Source organism: Equus asinus, chromosome 14 (genome assembly GCF_041296235.1).
Source record: "Equus asinus isolate D_3611 breed Donkey chromosome 14, EquAss-T2T_v2, whole genome shotgun sequence".
Taxonomy (NCBI): Eukaryota; Metazoa; Chordata; class Mammalia; order Perissodactyla; family Equidae; genus Equus; species Equus asinus.
Genome location: NC_091803.1, coordinates 17,807,256 through 17,823,442, shown reverse-complemented (window position 1 = coordinate 17,823,442; position 16,187 = coordinate 17,807,256). Strand labels below are relative to the sequence as shown.

General features: G+C 58.9%; 1 protein-coding gene across 5 annotated transcripts in view; it reads right to left on the bottom strand.

The window, feature by feature from the left end:
* Positions 1–16,187, bottom strand: part of GTF2IRD1 (GTF2I repeat domain containing 1) — a 113,604-nt gene that overhangs the window by 83,163 nt on the left and 14,254 nt on the right. Inside the window, exon 1 of one of the 5 annotated variants that reach the window (XM_070484463.1) lies at positions 3,777–3,908. The exons of the other annotated variants lie outside the window; for them this stretch is intronic. The gene's annotated coding sequence lies outside the window, so the exon portion shown is untranslated. Of the gene's footprint in view, positions 1–3,776; positions 3,909–16,187 lie in introns of those variants that run through there. 5 annotated transcript variants of the gene reach the window in all.

The following is a 16,187-nucleotide window of genomic DNA, read 5'->3' as shown; positions in this document are numbered from 1 at the left end:
CCCATCCTGGCACTGACCACCAAATGCTGGAGGGCCCATGGCTCGGTCGTGGGCCCTCTCCTCTTCCCCGCCCGACTCCCTCCTCACTGCTAGGCAATCTCTCGGCTTTAAACATCATCTGAAATATGTGTGAGAACCTCTTGATTTCTCTCTCCCATCCCCTCTCCTGAGATGCATCTCCACTCTCTTCAGTGTCTAACAAGGATCTTGAACAGAACATGGCCCTCCTGCTCAGATCTGCTCCTCTCTGGTCATCCGCTCGGGTGCTCCGGCTGAAACCGAGGCCTCACCCTGGATTCCCGGCTCCCTCACCTCTCCAACAATCTGGACAGAGGCCTGCTGGCTCCAGGATGCACCCAAATCTGTCCACTTCTCGCTACCACCAGGGCCGCCTCCCCGTCCAGGCCACCATCCCCACCACCCTTCTCTTGCCCCGTGGTCCCTCCGCAAACAGCAGCCGCATGAATCTCACATCGCTCTCCTGCTTAGAAGCTTCCAGGCTCCGCCCTGGATGCAGACTGGAAAGCAGCTCCCCTCCGCACTGCGGGCCCTGTGACCCGGGCCCCTGCCCTCTGCCCTCTGCACTGGCCCCCTGCCAGCAGGTAGTGGAAGCGAGGTCTGTCCATCTGTCTGTCCCCAGGCCTGGTCCTTTCCTGTCCGACACGCAGCAGGAGGACTACACTCCTCAGACTCGTAAGGACACGGCGAACAGAAAGATGAGCTGATCAAATCCACAGCTGACGCACAGGCAGGGTGACCAAGCTGCCCTGTTTGCCTGGGACTTTGCTGGGTTTAGCACAGAAAGTCCCCTGTCCTGGGAGACCCCTCAGTCCCAGGCAAACCAGGACAGTTGGTCACCCCACAACACAGGGACCAACAGGACCAGGAGCCCAAACACTCCTCCCAGCCACTGAAGAGGCAGACACCAACAAGGAAGATGAAGTGACAGGCGTTAGGTCCTGCCTTCAGGTCCAAAGAAATCAACCTCACCATTAAGGTGAGACGGACTTGGGGCTCCTCAGCGGAGGTGACAAAGAGAAGGGGCCTCCCAAAGGAGGAGGCAGGCCACTTTATCCGGTGAGATCTCATGGAGGGGAGGAAGCCACTCTCCGGATGAGTCTGAAGGTCATGTGTGGGCCAGATGGGTGGTCTTGTTTCATGAACAAGAACCGGGTGTTCCCCGGTCTGTGGCAACACCGCTGTGCGACACCTGCCCCGCCACTCAGCTTTCCAGCCTCAGCCTGCCCATCTGCGAGGGAGGCGGGCAGGTAGCACAGATGCTGCCAACATCTGCCCGGGCAACTCCCAGCCTCTGGGGACACACCCCCAGAGCCCTGAGGTGACAGGCCCGCGGCGGACCCAGGGGACTCTCACGTATGGCCAGGTATGGCCTGGACGCTCTCTGGGGACCTTTCCAGCTCCGACATCCTGACACACTCTGAGCAGCATGGCTTTTCCTGCCCGCCACCCGCCCCCTCCCTTGCTGGGGATTCCTTGCTCAGATGGTGGCAGCTTTGTTGGCCACTGAGAGCTGGAGGCCAGCCCAGTCCCCGAGCCAAAGATGAGGCAAGTACTTGTGTCCACGTCGGTCAGTGCTGTCCCAACCTGAGACAGACCTGCCTGTAGGGGAGGCAGCACGGAGTCAGGCCCACAAAGCCTGCCCCAGCCGGGCCTGGGCTCAGGGCGAGGGCGAACAGAGAGCACTCCCGCTGGGGTTTCCAATCCCAGACTCCCTGCACGCGGCCAGCTGGGAGGTGAAGGGGCGTGTCCTTGCGCCTGTCCTTTCTGCTGCCCACAGCCTGGATGCCTGGCAGACAGGTGCTGGCCCTGGCAGGTACCCCAGCTCCCCAGCGACGTATGGAGAGATGACTGGGGTTCATAGGGTGGGAGGTGGGGGAAGGGTGTGCAGGCAAAGTCAGGGCTGCACACAAACCTCCTGGCTCAGCCCACTGAAGACCCCGTTGCCCCAGCCACCATCCTGGATGCTCCCTTCATCCAAGGGCTCAACCCCCCCGCCCCCGCCCTGCTCCACCGCCCGCTCCTCCTTCCTCTCCCAGGCTGAGGAGCCACCCTCAGGCCCACGGGCCACAGCTGCCCGCCAGGGCCCCCTTGAGCGGGCCCCGGCCTCCCATGGGAGGCTCCCATCCCGTTTACGCACACTCTGACATCCACGACCTCCAACTACAGAGGGGGCAGGACAGAGGGGACTGCTCCCATTTGAAGGGTGAAGAATCCAAGACCAAGGAGCAGGACATTCTTGTGACCGACAAAGCGAGTGACAAAGCCAGGACGAGTCGGGACGTCTGACACACATGGTCCGTTCTCGTTTTCCTCGTCCTCGGGGCTGGACTCCTAATTCAGAGGAATGGGACTGCTGGTGGAGCCCAGGAGTGGTGACAGGCCAGCTGGTGGCTGCTGAGACCTGTGGGGCTAGTCAGCTCCTGGCTGGAGGCACAGAGAGGAGCCAGGGCAGGGCTTGAGCATCTGATGGAGGGAGCCATGTGCCCGTCCTCCACACCACGAGCCCAGGGACTCGGAGCTACACAGACGACACCCAAAGGGGCCCAGAGCCAAAACAGCAAGTGCCCAGGAAGCGGGCCGGCCACCAGCCTCTCTGACGGGCTGGGCACAGGGAAGGGAGGGAGGGAGGGAGTGATGAGGCCCGATCACCAGTTAATTCTCACAAGCACCCTCATCTTACAGAGAAGGACTTCGCGGCTCGAGCACCCTGACCAAAGGCCCCAGAGCCAGGAAGTGGCACAGCCAGGGCCTCAGCCCTGATCACGTCGACTAACTCAGGTCCCTTCCACCCCAAACACTGCCTTCAGCCCATCTCCCTTGGGAACGTCCACTGATTGCTCATCAGACGGGGCCGCTGGGAGTGAGAGGGGAGCCCACGCTGCGCTCTGCGTCCCTGCCCGGGGTGAGGAGACCCAGGGGGTCGTTTCCCCTTCCTGGGCCTGACCCGAGCCCAAGGCCACCTCTGGCAGAGGCCTTCCTACCCAGGGTGGTGGCCCGGCTGAGACGCTGGCCCTCCAGCCACCCCAGAGCTCAAGAGGTACGAGCTTAAAGAGGCAGGAGTGTGGGTGAGTGTGTGTGTGTGGTGGGGAGTGTGTGCAAGTGTGTGCCTGAGAGCACAGTGATGAGAAGAAAGGAGACCGCGTGCCACACACAGAACAAGAGCAGCCCGGCAGAGTGAGGGCGGCAGGCCTGGCCCCCATCAGCTTGGGGTGGAACCAAGAAAAGAGCCCCGCCAGCCCTCCTACAACCAGCGTATCTAGTGGGTGGCGAGCCCCCAGCCGGGTCTTCCCCGGGCCCAAGAGCGCAAGCTGGGCCCTCTGTAGCGGCGGCACAGGTGTTGGGGGCCACACCCCCTTCCGCACACACCTGTTGGACCCCGAGGGCTACATCGGGTGCTCAGCAGCTACATAGCTGGGCCACACTGGGACAGAACAGGGAGCACACCTCCCCTGGCCACCTGCTGGGCCGTCGTCCTGAGCAGTGAGCTCAGCCTGCAGCAGCTCAGCTGGGGGCCTGCCTGGCTACCTGTGGGGAGGCCCCGGGGCTGGAGTGATGCTGCCCTGGCCCCCTTGACCCCGTTCACTCAGGACCTCCAGGGAGCCTGCCCCGGGGCTGGGCAGACTCAGAAATTAATCAGAGAGCCCTGCCCACCCTCCTAGAGCTCGTCCCTGTCCACAAAAAATTACAGGAGTGTGAAAGGAGGACAAGTGGAGAAGTTTGCCCAGGCAGAGCCTGATGCAGGGAGCAGGGGCTACCTCATTATACTGAAACAGTTTCTGCTTATTTAGCTTCAGGGGAGTAGAAGTCTCCAAACAAGGTGCCCCTGAGGTGATGACTGTTCAGATGGGTTTTGAAGGGTGAAGAGGAGTTCTCTGGGAGCTCAAGTAGGACAATACTGTCATTTCTGTGGAGAGAGGCAGAGAGAAGAAGCTTGGCTTGGAGGTACACCACTTTCACTCCATGAGTAAAGGGAGGTATTTGGTTGTACTCATGGAGTGTCCACTCTAGAGGGTCAATCTTAAGATGAGAGAGGACGCTCTGGCCCTTGCCAGAATGGGCAAGGGGGAAGGGAAGCCAGGGAGGGTGTACCCGACAAGCACCTCTCTGACCCAGAGGTGAGTGTGAGCCCTGGCAACCCAGACACACACACACGCACAGGTGCACACACGTGTGTTACAAGTCCTCCCTCGGCCCACCCAGCACAGTCCACTGACTCAGGAAGACCCTCAGGGAGAGGGCGCCCGGCAGGCAGGCCATGCGGCCCCGGCCCGGCAGCACCAGCACATAGACCATCAGGACACAAGCCTTGCCCCCGGGGGGAGCACTGTCCTGTCTGGAGTCACTGCCACACAGGGAGCCGACCCCACCCTTGCTCCTGGTCTCACTGCCCTCCCTCGGTGCCGCCAACAGCAGCCCACAGGCCCCGGACACGCCATCCTCTGGCCTCTGGGCCTCAGCAGCTCCCGGCCCCTCATAAGAGACACCCCTCCCGCGGCCTGCCCCCTCCAGCCATGTCAGGCACGTTGGTGCCTCCTGGCCTGACCCTCCAGGCTGGCCGCTGCTCTTGGCTGGGAACCCGCAGCTCCTTGTTCCCTCCTCCCCTGCAACTCTCCCTCCACCAGGATGCAGAGGTATCTGGGCCCCCCGAGACCACCAGCTCCTGTGTGCCCCCAGTACCAGCCTGGCACAGAGAACTGGGGCTGGAAAAGCGTCCGAGGGCAGGGACTGTCTAGGCACGCTGGGAAGGATCAGAGACACAAGGAAGGCGACTGGGGGGGGCACTCTGGGCAAGGGCAGTTGGACAAAGACACTGAGGCACGAGTGGGCACGATGTGGCGTGGGGTTCTGGGTGAGGCTGGGAGGCGAGCTGGTGCAGACTGACAAAGCGCTTTCAACACAGACGGCGGTCAGGTTTGGACTGTCCAGCAGGCAACACCCCATGTTCTGTCCTACCCTCGTCCCCAGAGCCTGGGCCTGCACTTCAGAGGGTCCTGCTCCAGCCCTCCTCCCGGGGGCCTCCAGCCTGCGAGCGGATGCAGACAGGCCCACCCAGAGCCCGAGTCCACCTGGACCATCTTCCGGGCACTCAGGCCCCAGGGGCGTCTTCTCTGGTCTGTCTTCCTGTGGTGGCTTTTAAACACAACGGCAAGTTCTCTGACACTTCTCCCATCAAGTGGTGACACCCAATTCCCCTCCTCTTGAATACAGGCCTTAACAACTCACTTCCAACCGAGAAGCCTGGGGAAGTGCAGCCACGTGACCTCGAAGGCCAGGTCCTGAAAGGCGCCAGCTTCACCCAGATTCTTGCTGTCTTCGACACGCTCAGCCCTGGAGCCCTGAGCCGCTGTGTGAGGCGTCCAGCCATCCTGACGCCATGGGGTCAGCTCACGACAGGTCAAGTGGTGCCTACGGAGACCCAGCTCTCCCAGGCTGCCCATCAGACCAGTGAGGAAGGAAGTGTTCGACGAACCCAACTCCAGCCATCTTTGGACTGCAACCGCAGAAGGGACCTTGAGCATGAACCACCTGGCCGAGTCCAGTCAAGCCCTAAACTGAGAGATTAAAAGGAGAACCGACCGAGGTCTGGCATTGCTAAACACCCCCCACCCCGAGGGCAGACCATGCAGAGGCAGGAGCACCCCCAAGGGGCTGCTGCTTTGGAGGGTGGAGAGAGCTTGGTCTATGTTTGGGGTGTCCACAGACATGTACACAAGGCACCCCCCCAATGTGGGGGAGGGCTGAGACAGGAAGAGAAGGGGTGGGTCGGCTGGAATCTCCATGTGCCCCCCTCTTCCTAGCCGGTATATTTTTATTCTTTATTTATTTATTTTTGAGGAAGATTAGCTCTGAGCTAACATCTGCTGCCAACCCTCCTCTCTTTGCTGAGGAAGACTGGCCCTGAGCTAACGTTCGTCCCCATCTTCCTCTCCTTTATATGTGGGACGCCTACCACAGCATAGCTTTTGCCAAGCGGTGCCATGTCCACACCCGGGATATGAACCGGCGAACCCCAGGCCACCGAGAAGCGGAACGCGTGCACTTAACCGCTGCGCCACCGGACCAGCCCCTTCGTAGCTGGTGTATATCATGGGACAGCTGGCTACCAGGACGCTGCTCAAATTTGCCGATAAGGACTCGTGGCCCCAAAATGGCACCCGAAGACAATCATGTTCTGATCCCCGAGCCTGAAACGCCATCTGTACAGAGAAAGAGCTTCTGCAGATATGACTAAATTAATGACCTTGAGATGGGGAGATGACCCTGGATCACCCGGATGGGCCCTAAAGGCCATCGCACACACCGTTAGGAGGGCGAGGGACATGTGACACATCCGGGAGAGAAGGCCACATGAAGACGGAGCAGAGAGACGGGAAGAAGCTGGCCTTGGAGACCGTGTGACGCAGCCAGAAGCCCAGGAACGCCGCAGCCGTGGAGGCAGGAGGAGGCCAGCATGAGCCTCCCCAGAGCCTCCAGGGAGCACAGCCCCCCGAGGCCTGGATCCAGCCCCAGGGGCGCTGATTTTGGTTCTGGCCTCCGGAGCTGTGAGAATAAATTTCAGGTGTTTGAAGGCACCGGGTCTGCGGTGGTTTGTTACAGCAGCCTCAGGAACGGAGCCAGCACCCCTTCGCTCCCCACACGCTGCCCGCAAATCCTGCTCCACGCCCTCAGGCCCCTGGACACAGCGTCCTCAGCTCAGACCTCAGCAAAGCGCAGGCCTGGCTTTGCCAGAAAGTTCTGCAATCCCTTCCCCATTGGAAGCCCCAGGAACCACCACTGGAAAGAGCTGGAGCTTTCTGGATGCCGGGGGAGCGCCTCTGACTCAAATCTCACTGCCCTGTGTCCCAGCTGGGCGCCGGAGCCGGCAAAAAACAAATTCCCTCCAGCACCACGGAAAAGGCAAAGACAGGAGCATCCACTACCCAAACACGCCCCCGCGCCATCGCCACCAGATGCTCGCGTTTCCTGAAAAAGACGCTTGAGAGAACAAACAGAAAGACACTTCTCCGTGTGAGGGGGAGGGGCGGCCCTCCTCCCCAGCAGCCACAACACCCCCACCGCATACTCCGTCTCCCACCCAGGGGCTGCCCCATGGGGATGCAATTGCCCAGGGCCTGAACTCCTGTCACCTCCCCACTGTCCACCCATCGCTGCAGCTGGCAGGGAACAAGCAGGCCACAGCCCTGACATCCCCTCCTGTTGGCGCAGGCAGGCACGGGGTGGGGCTTCGGGAGGGGGTCTCACTCCAGCCATAGTGCAATGGAATGCAGTCTGGACTTGTGGTCGAGACACCCGAGTCCCAACCCTGGCTCTGACCCCAAGCTGCTTCCCGCCTCCCTGCTAACAGAGCCCCAGCGTGTCCTGGCATCTAAAGGCAGGTGCCTGGGGCAGCGAATCTCAGTGATGCTCTCCAGCAAACCCGTTCCCTCCCCTGGGACCGGGTTAAGGAGATGAGGAATCCAATCCTGCCAACGAGACACAAGGGCTTCTGGGGAAGTTTTCCTTGCTCTTAGAAAGGGACTAGGGGATGGCCCGGTGGCACAACAGTTAAGTGCCCACGTTCTGCTTCTCGGCGGCCCAGGGCTCGCCGGCCCGGATCCCGGGTGCGGACACGGTACGCTTGGCAAAAGTCATGCAGTGGTAGGCATCCCACATATAAACTAGAGGAAGATGGGCATGGATGTTGGCTCAGGACCAGTCTTCTTCAGCAAAAAGAGGAGGTCTAGCAGTAGTTAGCTCAGGGCTAATCTTCCTCAAAAAAAAAAAAAAAAGAAAGGGACTGAAACCAGGGGGTCCTCCTTCTTCTGCATGAGACTCCCCCAACCATGACAGCCTTCTGGGGACCACGAGAGGAGCCAGCCCAGGAGGCGATACCATTCCCTGGAGGACAGCAGAGTCGACCTCTGGAAGAACTTACCCTTCATGACCCGAGCCGCCACCTCTGGGCTTCAGGTTGGACAATCAAAGTCCATACTGCTTGAGCCACTTTTAGTGGAGGTTCTTCCCCCCCCACCCCCACAGCTGTATACACAGGTGAAAATCACCATGCTTGACATCACGCTTTTTTAAAGATAAAAAGCATCCTAGTTAAGTCAGCCTTTACCAGCTGGAAAGTCACCTAGTTGTGTCATCTGCTGGTCTATTTTACATCAGACCACGCTTCCCTTTCCAGTCAGCGACCAGAGTGGTCATCCCGTTTGGTGATCTACCCACAGCAACAATCTAGGATTCTGCTGCAGATGCTGTAGCTGGTTCCCTCCACCCCCGTTTGACCCTCCTCTCCCCTCCCACAGAGGAGCATTGGCTGGCCAATCTCCTCCACTTGCTGCCTGGCGGCCTGCAGCCCCTTCAGACCAGGACGACCAAGGCCAGCGCCTAGGAGGGAAGAGCCAGGGCCAGAGGTGCTGGCCCCTCAGATGTCCCTGAGCAGCTGCCCCAGGGCTGGACTGCCCATCTCAAGGCTTCGTGTTACAGGAGAAAACCAACCCTCACTTCCCAACTCCATCCGGTTACCTGCAGCTGAACACACTCTTAATGGAAACAGATTCCACGGAACGTGTTTTCAAAGTTACATTCACTTTTGGCTCCACTTGAGGCAACAGCCTCTGTTTTACTGTCTTCCTCATACGATCCTGCTATAGTTTGTTTCTTTATGAGTCTTTCAAATCACTTCTGAAATAAGATGGAATATAAATAAATAAAAATAAAACAATCCATTAACCTTTTAAAAGCCCTGGCGCCGGGCCCATTCAAGGAGAGAAAAGCCCCACCTCCCGGGAGCTGGTCTGACAAGCAAGTTCTTGAATCACCCTGAACCTTCTCTCCTCACCTGGAAAATGGGCCAAAGCAGACCCCTCCACTGCTCTGTCGGAGGATTAAATCATGTTAGTTGAACTGGAATCTATTCTTAAAGACCTCAGTCTCCAAGACTCCTGATAAATCCCACTGTCGCCCAATCCTTGCCATCAAGGGACGTTTGTCCAAGCTTCAAATCCAAGCCCCTCCGGCCGCAGCCTCATCCGCCTCCTCCTCAGGGAGCATCGCGAGATGGCAGAGCCCGGTCGTCCTTCACTCTGCCGCAACCCCACAAGGAAGCTTCCTTCCTCCACCCCAAGGCACCCAGCTCCTGGCCCTCAGGGTCGGAGGGCTCCCACCCTGCTCTGGGCTCGCACCCAAGGCCGGAAGAAGTCTCTGTGGGTGCTGGACGGACAGACTGGATAAGGGGTTGAAAGAGGTGACTTCTCGGGTCCATTCCTGCTGAGAGCCTATATTATTGCAATGTTGATAAAAATAATAAAATAATAATGGTCTCAAAGAGACATCTGTACACCCATGTTCACAGCATTACTCCAATAGCTAAAAGGTGGAAGCAACCCAAGTGTCCGTCAACAGACGAATGGCTAAGCAGAATGTGGTATACACATACAATGGAGTATTACTCAGCCTTAAAAAGGAAAGAAATTCTGACATGTGCCACAACATGGATGAACCTTGAGGACATCATGCTAACTGAAATGAGCCAATCGCAAAAAGACAAATACTGCATGAGTCCAATTATACGAGGTCCCTGGAGCAGGCATTCACAGAGACAGAACGCAGAACGCTGGGCGCCAGGGGCTGGGGGTGGGGGAGTGCGGAGTTAGTGTTAATGGGGACAGAGTTTCAGTTTGGGAAGATGAAAACAGTTCTCGAGACTGGGTGCACAACCATGTGAACGCACCTACCACCACCAAATGGCACACTGCAAGACGGTTAGGACGTAAGTTTTGTGAGATGTATGTTTTACCATAATTAAAAAAACCAATAATAATGGTGGCTGCCGCCATTGACTGAGCACTGTCAGGCAACATTCTTCACGCCAGGCCCGGGATGCCCACGTGCCCCCAAGCCTGGAGTCCATGAGTGGCTCCTGCAGGCCCACACCAAGTCCAGGCTCATTATCGTCACACTGTAGAAGCCACAGGGATACCTGGCCTGGGGGACGCGGGCAGAGGTCAAGGACAGTTCACCTTTGCTTTACGAACAAAGGGAGGCTGGTCGGTCAACAGGATCGGAAGAGCAAACTTCACCCACTCAGAAAATAAACTCTCAGGAATTCCAAGTACACGCTCAGCGTCACAGTGTCCAGAGCAGGACGGCCCCTCACCCACGTCCGTGTGCATCTGGGGAAAGCAAGGCCCATGGGGCTGGCCTGCACCTCCGCGCAGCCTGGCGCCACACACAGCCAGGTCTCCCACACGCTTCCTCGTGCTCGTCGGTGCGAACCTTTCCTACTCCCCCGAGTGGGGCCTCCAGGGAAACAAACTTTCTTTGTCCAAAAACGGGCAATAATTCACACGGTTTCCCGTCCAGGACAGCGTCCACGTGTCTGCTCCCACCGCGTCCTCCCCGGCGCCCGCGCTGTTGAAAAAGACCTCAGCCCTGTGAGCGAGCCACAGCCACACGCAAGGCCCCGCGGACCCTCTCAAACACAGCGAAAGATCCAGGTGTGAAAGGTCAGTGGTAGGAGCCCGTTGCCATAAGGTTCAAACACAGGCCAAACGCCAGGGTCAGAAGCCAGGATGGTGGTTGTCTTTGTGGGGTTGTGGCTGGAAGGGGGCATGAAAGGGCTTCTGGGGGGCTGGAAAGGTTGTGTTTCTTGGTCTGGGTGCTGGTTACCCGGGTGATTTGGTTTCTAAAATTTTATCGAGCCGTTTACTTACAATAAATAGCTTTTTTCCTCAATAAAAAGTTTTAGAAAGGTATCAGGTGTTGGGGCCCTGGTGAGGCAGTGGACAAAAGGAAAGCTGTCGTGACGCACCTCGAGGGTTCACCGAGGTCCCACCCTTTGATGTGCTACTGCTAATTCCATCACTTTATCCTGAGAAAATTATCCCAAACGCAAAGATTTACGTGCAAAGGTGTTTCACCAAAGCATGTCCACACACCACACACAGAGGGAACCGGCGGACAACCCAAGCGCCCCATGGGGCTAAAGTGACATCACACAGATGAGCGACCTCAGGGACACGGCGAAGCCTGGGGTGGACACGCCAGACCGTTCCTCTTGGGGGGCTGGATCCACGTGTGATTTCTTCCCTCCACTTTTCTGTATTTTGTGAATTATCTGAGAGAAGGTGGTTTCACTTTTGCAATTTGGAAAGAAATAAGAGAAACCTCATTCTTAAAAAAAACTTTAAAAATAACCAACCCACCCACACAGCTGCCCCAGCCCCAGGCCAGGAAAGCAGGCCCAGGCCGGGCAAAGGGCAGACCCAGAGCAGCACGTGCCTCACGTGCTTCCTGGGGAAACTGAGGGAGGAGGAGCCGGGGAAGGGCAGATCTGTGGCCTGGCCATGGGAAACCCCATCTCCCCGGGACCAGGCCGGACCATGCCTGGGCTCTGGGCACTAAGACAACGAAGAAAACCCTCAAACTCAGGTTTCCCCACTGCTCTGCGGCCCCAGAGTAGATGGGAGGGGTGCTGCTGGCAGGAGGGGAGTCTGGGTTCTGGGGGCAGACAGCTCTCCAGGGTCAGGTTTCTGCCCCGATATTTAAAGCCTGGCTTCCAGCCGGCGGGCAGGGGCGGCCGCCGCCGGCGTGACCAGGATGAGAAACTGCAATCCCGACTCGGCCCGTGTGCCTATGGCAACTGGTGGCCTTGGAGACTAAGCTCCTGGCTCCTCAGCAGGGCCTCCCCGGGCGGGGCCGCTCTCGCTGCAGAGGCCCTGGGCTGGGGACCAGGACCCATCCCTCTCCCAGCAGAGGAGGGGCACCCGGCCTTGCGGGGGTGCCCCTGGCCAGGCTCACAACACAAAGGCCCCCACGGCCACAGCCCCGCCACACCTACCCCCCAACTCATAGTCACGTCCATGGGAGGTGGCCACACCCACCCCCCAACACCATCGCACTTTATCTACACAGCGCTGGGCAGACAGCAGGTGCTCCTGCCCTTGAGAGAGTCCCAGGCTGGGAAGAGAGAGGACAATTGCAATAAAACAGACTATTTAAAGAAAAAAGATTAAAATGCAGCATGATCCACCTTAAGTTGTGGTTGCATGTCTATACACACCGGTAAAAACTCATCATGCTGGACACTTAAGATTTACACATTTTACTGTAAGTAAATTACACTCCAGTTAAAGATAAAAATAAGTGACATGCAAGAAGCACAGGATGGCGGATTGGGCAGTCAGGGAGGCTCCTTGCAGGAGGTGACACCCAAGCTGAGTGGAACGTCACGTCACGGGGGATCAGGAGTCTGCAGGGGAGGAGCAGAGCCGGGGGACCCGTGTGTAGGCACTGCTCATGGACAAGGGGGACAATGGCCCTGCCCCCCTCTCTCCCGCCCCCAGCGCTCACCTCCCTGGAAACAAAGGCTGAGCAAATACACTAAGGCCCATCTGAAGGAGCGCCAAATTACTGCCTGCCCAGGAAACCCAACCACCAGCCGGCCGCCCACGTGTCTCAGTCAGGGCCAGGGCGGGGCGGGGCAGGCACTGGGCCGGCTCTGCATGGCGGAACCTCCAGGTCAGGGCAGGAAGTGGTGGGCGAAGAGACAGGCTCGGCCATGGGGGTCAGGTCAACGGCCTCAGAAGGTCATCATTTAGGGGACGGGAACCACCAGAGGGTTTGGAGTGGGGGCAAGACGTGGTCAGTGCAGGGGATTCTGGAAGGACACAGCAGGCCAATTACAGGGGGCAGGACTAGAGCCAGGGGACCGGGGGTTACCAAGCTCCTGCAACGGTCCGGGCCAGAGACGGCTAGGTCTCAGGGAGATGGCAGCAGTGGGACAGAGAGGGTGGATTTGACGGGGGAGAAGAGCAGAGCTTTGTGACCGAGAGGACGGGGGTCCTGAGAGGGAGGAGCCTGGAGTGATGCCTGAGTTTCTGGTTCCGATGATGGAGTGGATGTCAGTGCCCCCAGATCAGCAGGGAACAGAAGAGGGGAGACTGAGAGGCTGAGTCTGGGGTCAGGAACGCCACCTGTAACCTGTGGGTGGTCAGGGGCTGGGGGCTTGGTGGGGCGCTCTGGGCTGAAGGGACAAGATCTGAGAGATCCAGGGAGGGGCAGCAAAGGCCCCCGCATGGATTAGACTGCCCAGGGAGAACGTAATCAGAGGGAAACTGAAGACAACGGACAGTTGAGAGTCAGAGGAGGGGAAAAGATGGGGCCCCAGGGGTGAGAGATCAGAGGTCAAAGGTCAAGAGGCTGGAAAGAGGTGGAGGCCTCCAGGTCTGGGCGAGAAAGGAGGTAGAGAAAGAAGAGGTGAAGAGGGCTCCAAATGGCTTCATTGAGGAGGAGAAAACTGGATCCACAGAGGGTGGATGGACACACACAGTCTCTCAGCTGGGGGCCAGGCCTCCCAGGTCCTTCCACATGGATCCCAAAGCCTCTGAGTTCAGGACACAGGCCCACTGCCAATCTCGGATGACGCAGGGTCCCCACCCCAGGGCCGCTCATTCCATCGACGGGAAGGCGTGTGCGGGACGGTGGAGGGGAACGAGAGGCCAACCCAGAGAGGTGGAGGGAGGCAGCTCCCCAGCTGCCCTGATAGAACATGCGCACGTGGGGGCCAGGATTACGTTTGGTTCACGCTGTGCCCCAGAACCAGAGCAGGCTCTCCAGACACACGTGCTGCGTGGATGAGCGAGGAGCCAAACAAAGTGGAGTCTGAGCGGGGGCAGATGAAACACGGAGCTGAGCCAAGCTCCACCATCCTGGCACCCCCAGCCCCCTACACCCATGTCTGCGCCCTGTCTGCTCCAGGCTGCCCCCTCCTCACGTGGACAGGGGAGCGCCTGGGCTTCGGGGTCAAGCAAGGCTGGGATGGAGTCCCTGCCTGGCTACTACCAGCCCGTGGCTTCCATGGAGGCACTCAAACCCTCCACGCCTCAGCTTCTCAAGAGCAAGATGGCGCCACCAGTTTAGCCGCTGTCAGCACCGTGGGGACCGCACAGCCTCGTGTGAAGAGCACCTGGCACAGGGCCTGGAGCTCAGCCACGCTCGTTAAGGAACGGCAGCGATCTCGTGACGACTGCCTTGCGCTGACATCACCTGCTGAGCTGCTGTCCTCCCCTGGCATCACTGCGTCTCGTCAACTCCAGGCTGGCGCAGCAGGTCCCCCCTACACGCGGGGGCCCCGGGTGGGACACGCAGGCCCAGCACCCCGCCCTGCTGTGCTGGCTGACCCGTGGCAGCTCGTCACTGTGCAAATGTGTGTAAATATGTACTGGTTCTGATGCATCTGCAGGGCTTGGGGCTGGGTGTCAGGAGACGGTGGGAGGAGGCCAGTATGGGGTGGTGCCAGCCCCAGGGCGATCCTGTCTCCCGAAGGCCCCCTCGCCAGACGTAAACAGGCCTTCTCAGAAGGGTGAGCGAGGCCGAGGAGGAGCATCAGGCCATTTCTTGTCAGGAAGAGGCTGGGCAGAAAAGAGCGTGCGGCTTGTGGGTGATCTAATCCCGGGGCGCTGGTGACAACCGGACCCCGCCCTCCTCCTGCTGGCTTCCAGTGCCCCAACCTGAGCCAGGGGAGGGGCAGGGTCCCAGGGAAGGCCAGGCCCTGCGGTGGACTGGGATCAGCAGACCTGGCCCCTAACTCCAGATGCCATCCCAAACTGGAGCCAGGGTGCTGCCCTGCTCTGGGCCTCAGTTTCCCCATCTGTACATTGAGAACTTGTGCTAGAAGTTCTCCAAGGGCCTTCTCACCTCCCGGCCCAGGTGGAAGGACCACCACGACCCCTCCCCTGGTGTCTGGCCTCCAGACCTGCCCTGACCACTGATCAGTCACCCTGTCCCTCTCACTCGCTCATTTCTGGCCTGTCCACAGCCCTGCCCCAACCCGAATGCCCTCCAGCCCCTCACTCCTGTTCTTGCTCCTTTAAATCCCAACGCCACATGGCCAGGAGCCTTTCCTCCTGCACTCTCCAGCCAGGGCTCCCCGAGTCCCGGTGCTGGCCTGCCCACCTCCCTGGGCCTCGTACCCATCTATTGGATGCTGTGGGACACCACCCCACTGCATGGTGTTTTCACAGCACCTGCTCTGCCCCAGACTGGAACGGGGGGGCAGGTCTAGCCCCACCCCGGGAGCTCCCAGGCAGGAGAAGAAGCCGAGGTTACAAATAGTGACCCACATCAGAGAGGAGGCCATCTCCGTCCAGACGTCCATCCATCAGGCAGGTGTCACCTACACCTGCCGCCTCTCAAGGCCTTCTCGCCCTCTGCCCCTGCTCTTGCACACGCGCGCACACACATAGCAGCTAATGCCTGACAGGGCCTCGAGCCCCATTCCTCCCTCCCACAAATACACTAGTCCCCCTTATCCATAGTTTCTCTTTCCACAGTTTCACTTACTCGTGGTCAACCATGGTGTGAAAATATTAAATGGAAAATTCCAGAAATAAACAATTCATAAGTTTTAAGTTGCGCACCATTCTGAGTAGCGTGATGAAATCTCGTGCTGTTCCACTCCACCCCGCCTGGGTCGTGAACCATCCCTTTGTCCAGCGGATCCAGGCTGTACACCTCCCTGCCCGTTAGTCACTTAGGAGCCACCTCGTTATCAGATCGACGGGCCCAGTATCGCAGTGCTTGTGTTCAAGTCACCCTCATTTTACTTAATAGTGGCCCCAAAGCGCAAGAGTAGCGATGCTGGCAATTGGGACATGCCAAAGAGAACTTACTGTTGTGAATCTCCTCCTGTGCCTAATTCATGAACCAAGCTTCATCACGGCCATATGCACAGGAGAAAACACAGTCGATACAGGGTTCGTTCGGTACCATCTGCGGCTTCAGCATCTGCTGGGGGTCTTGGAAGGCATCCCCACAGAGAAGGGGGAACTTGGGTAGTTAAGTATGGATTATGGGCTCACTGTGTGCACTAAGGAAGGCCCCTCACCAGATGGGGAAGACAGGGCCACGCAGTCCATCCTGGGGTGTCCTGGTGAAGTCCCTGCCACCCTGCTGGATCAGGCGGTTGGCTCACATTAATGACCGGTCCCAGGGGGATGACACACATTCTTTTGGGCTGGACGCTCACACGCGCCCACGCAGGTGCACCAGTCATCCCCTCCCTCCGTCAGAGCTTTCCCACACTATCACGTCTGACGCCCCAGCACCCTGCGAGGGAGGCAGGACAGGGACCATCACCCCTCCCACGCTGGACAACAGAGGCCAAGTGCATGAGTGAC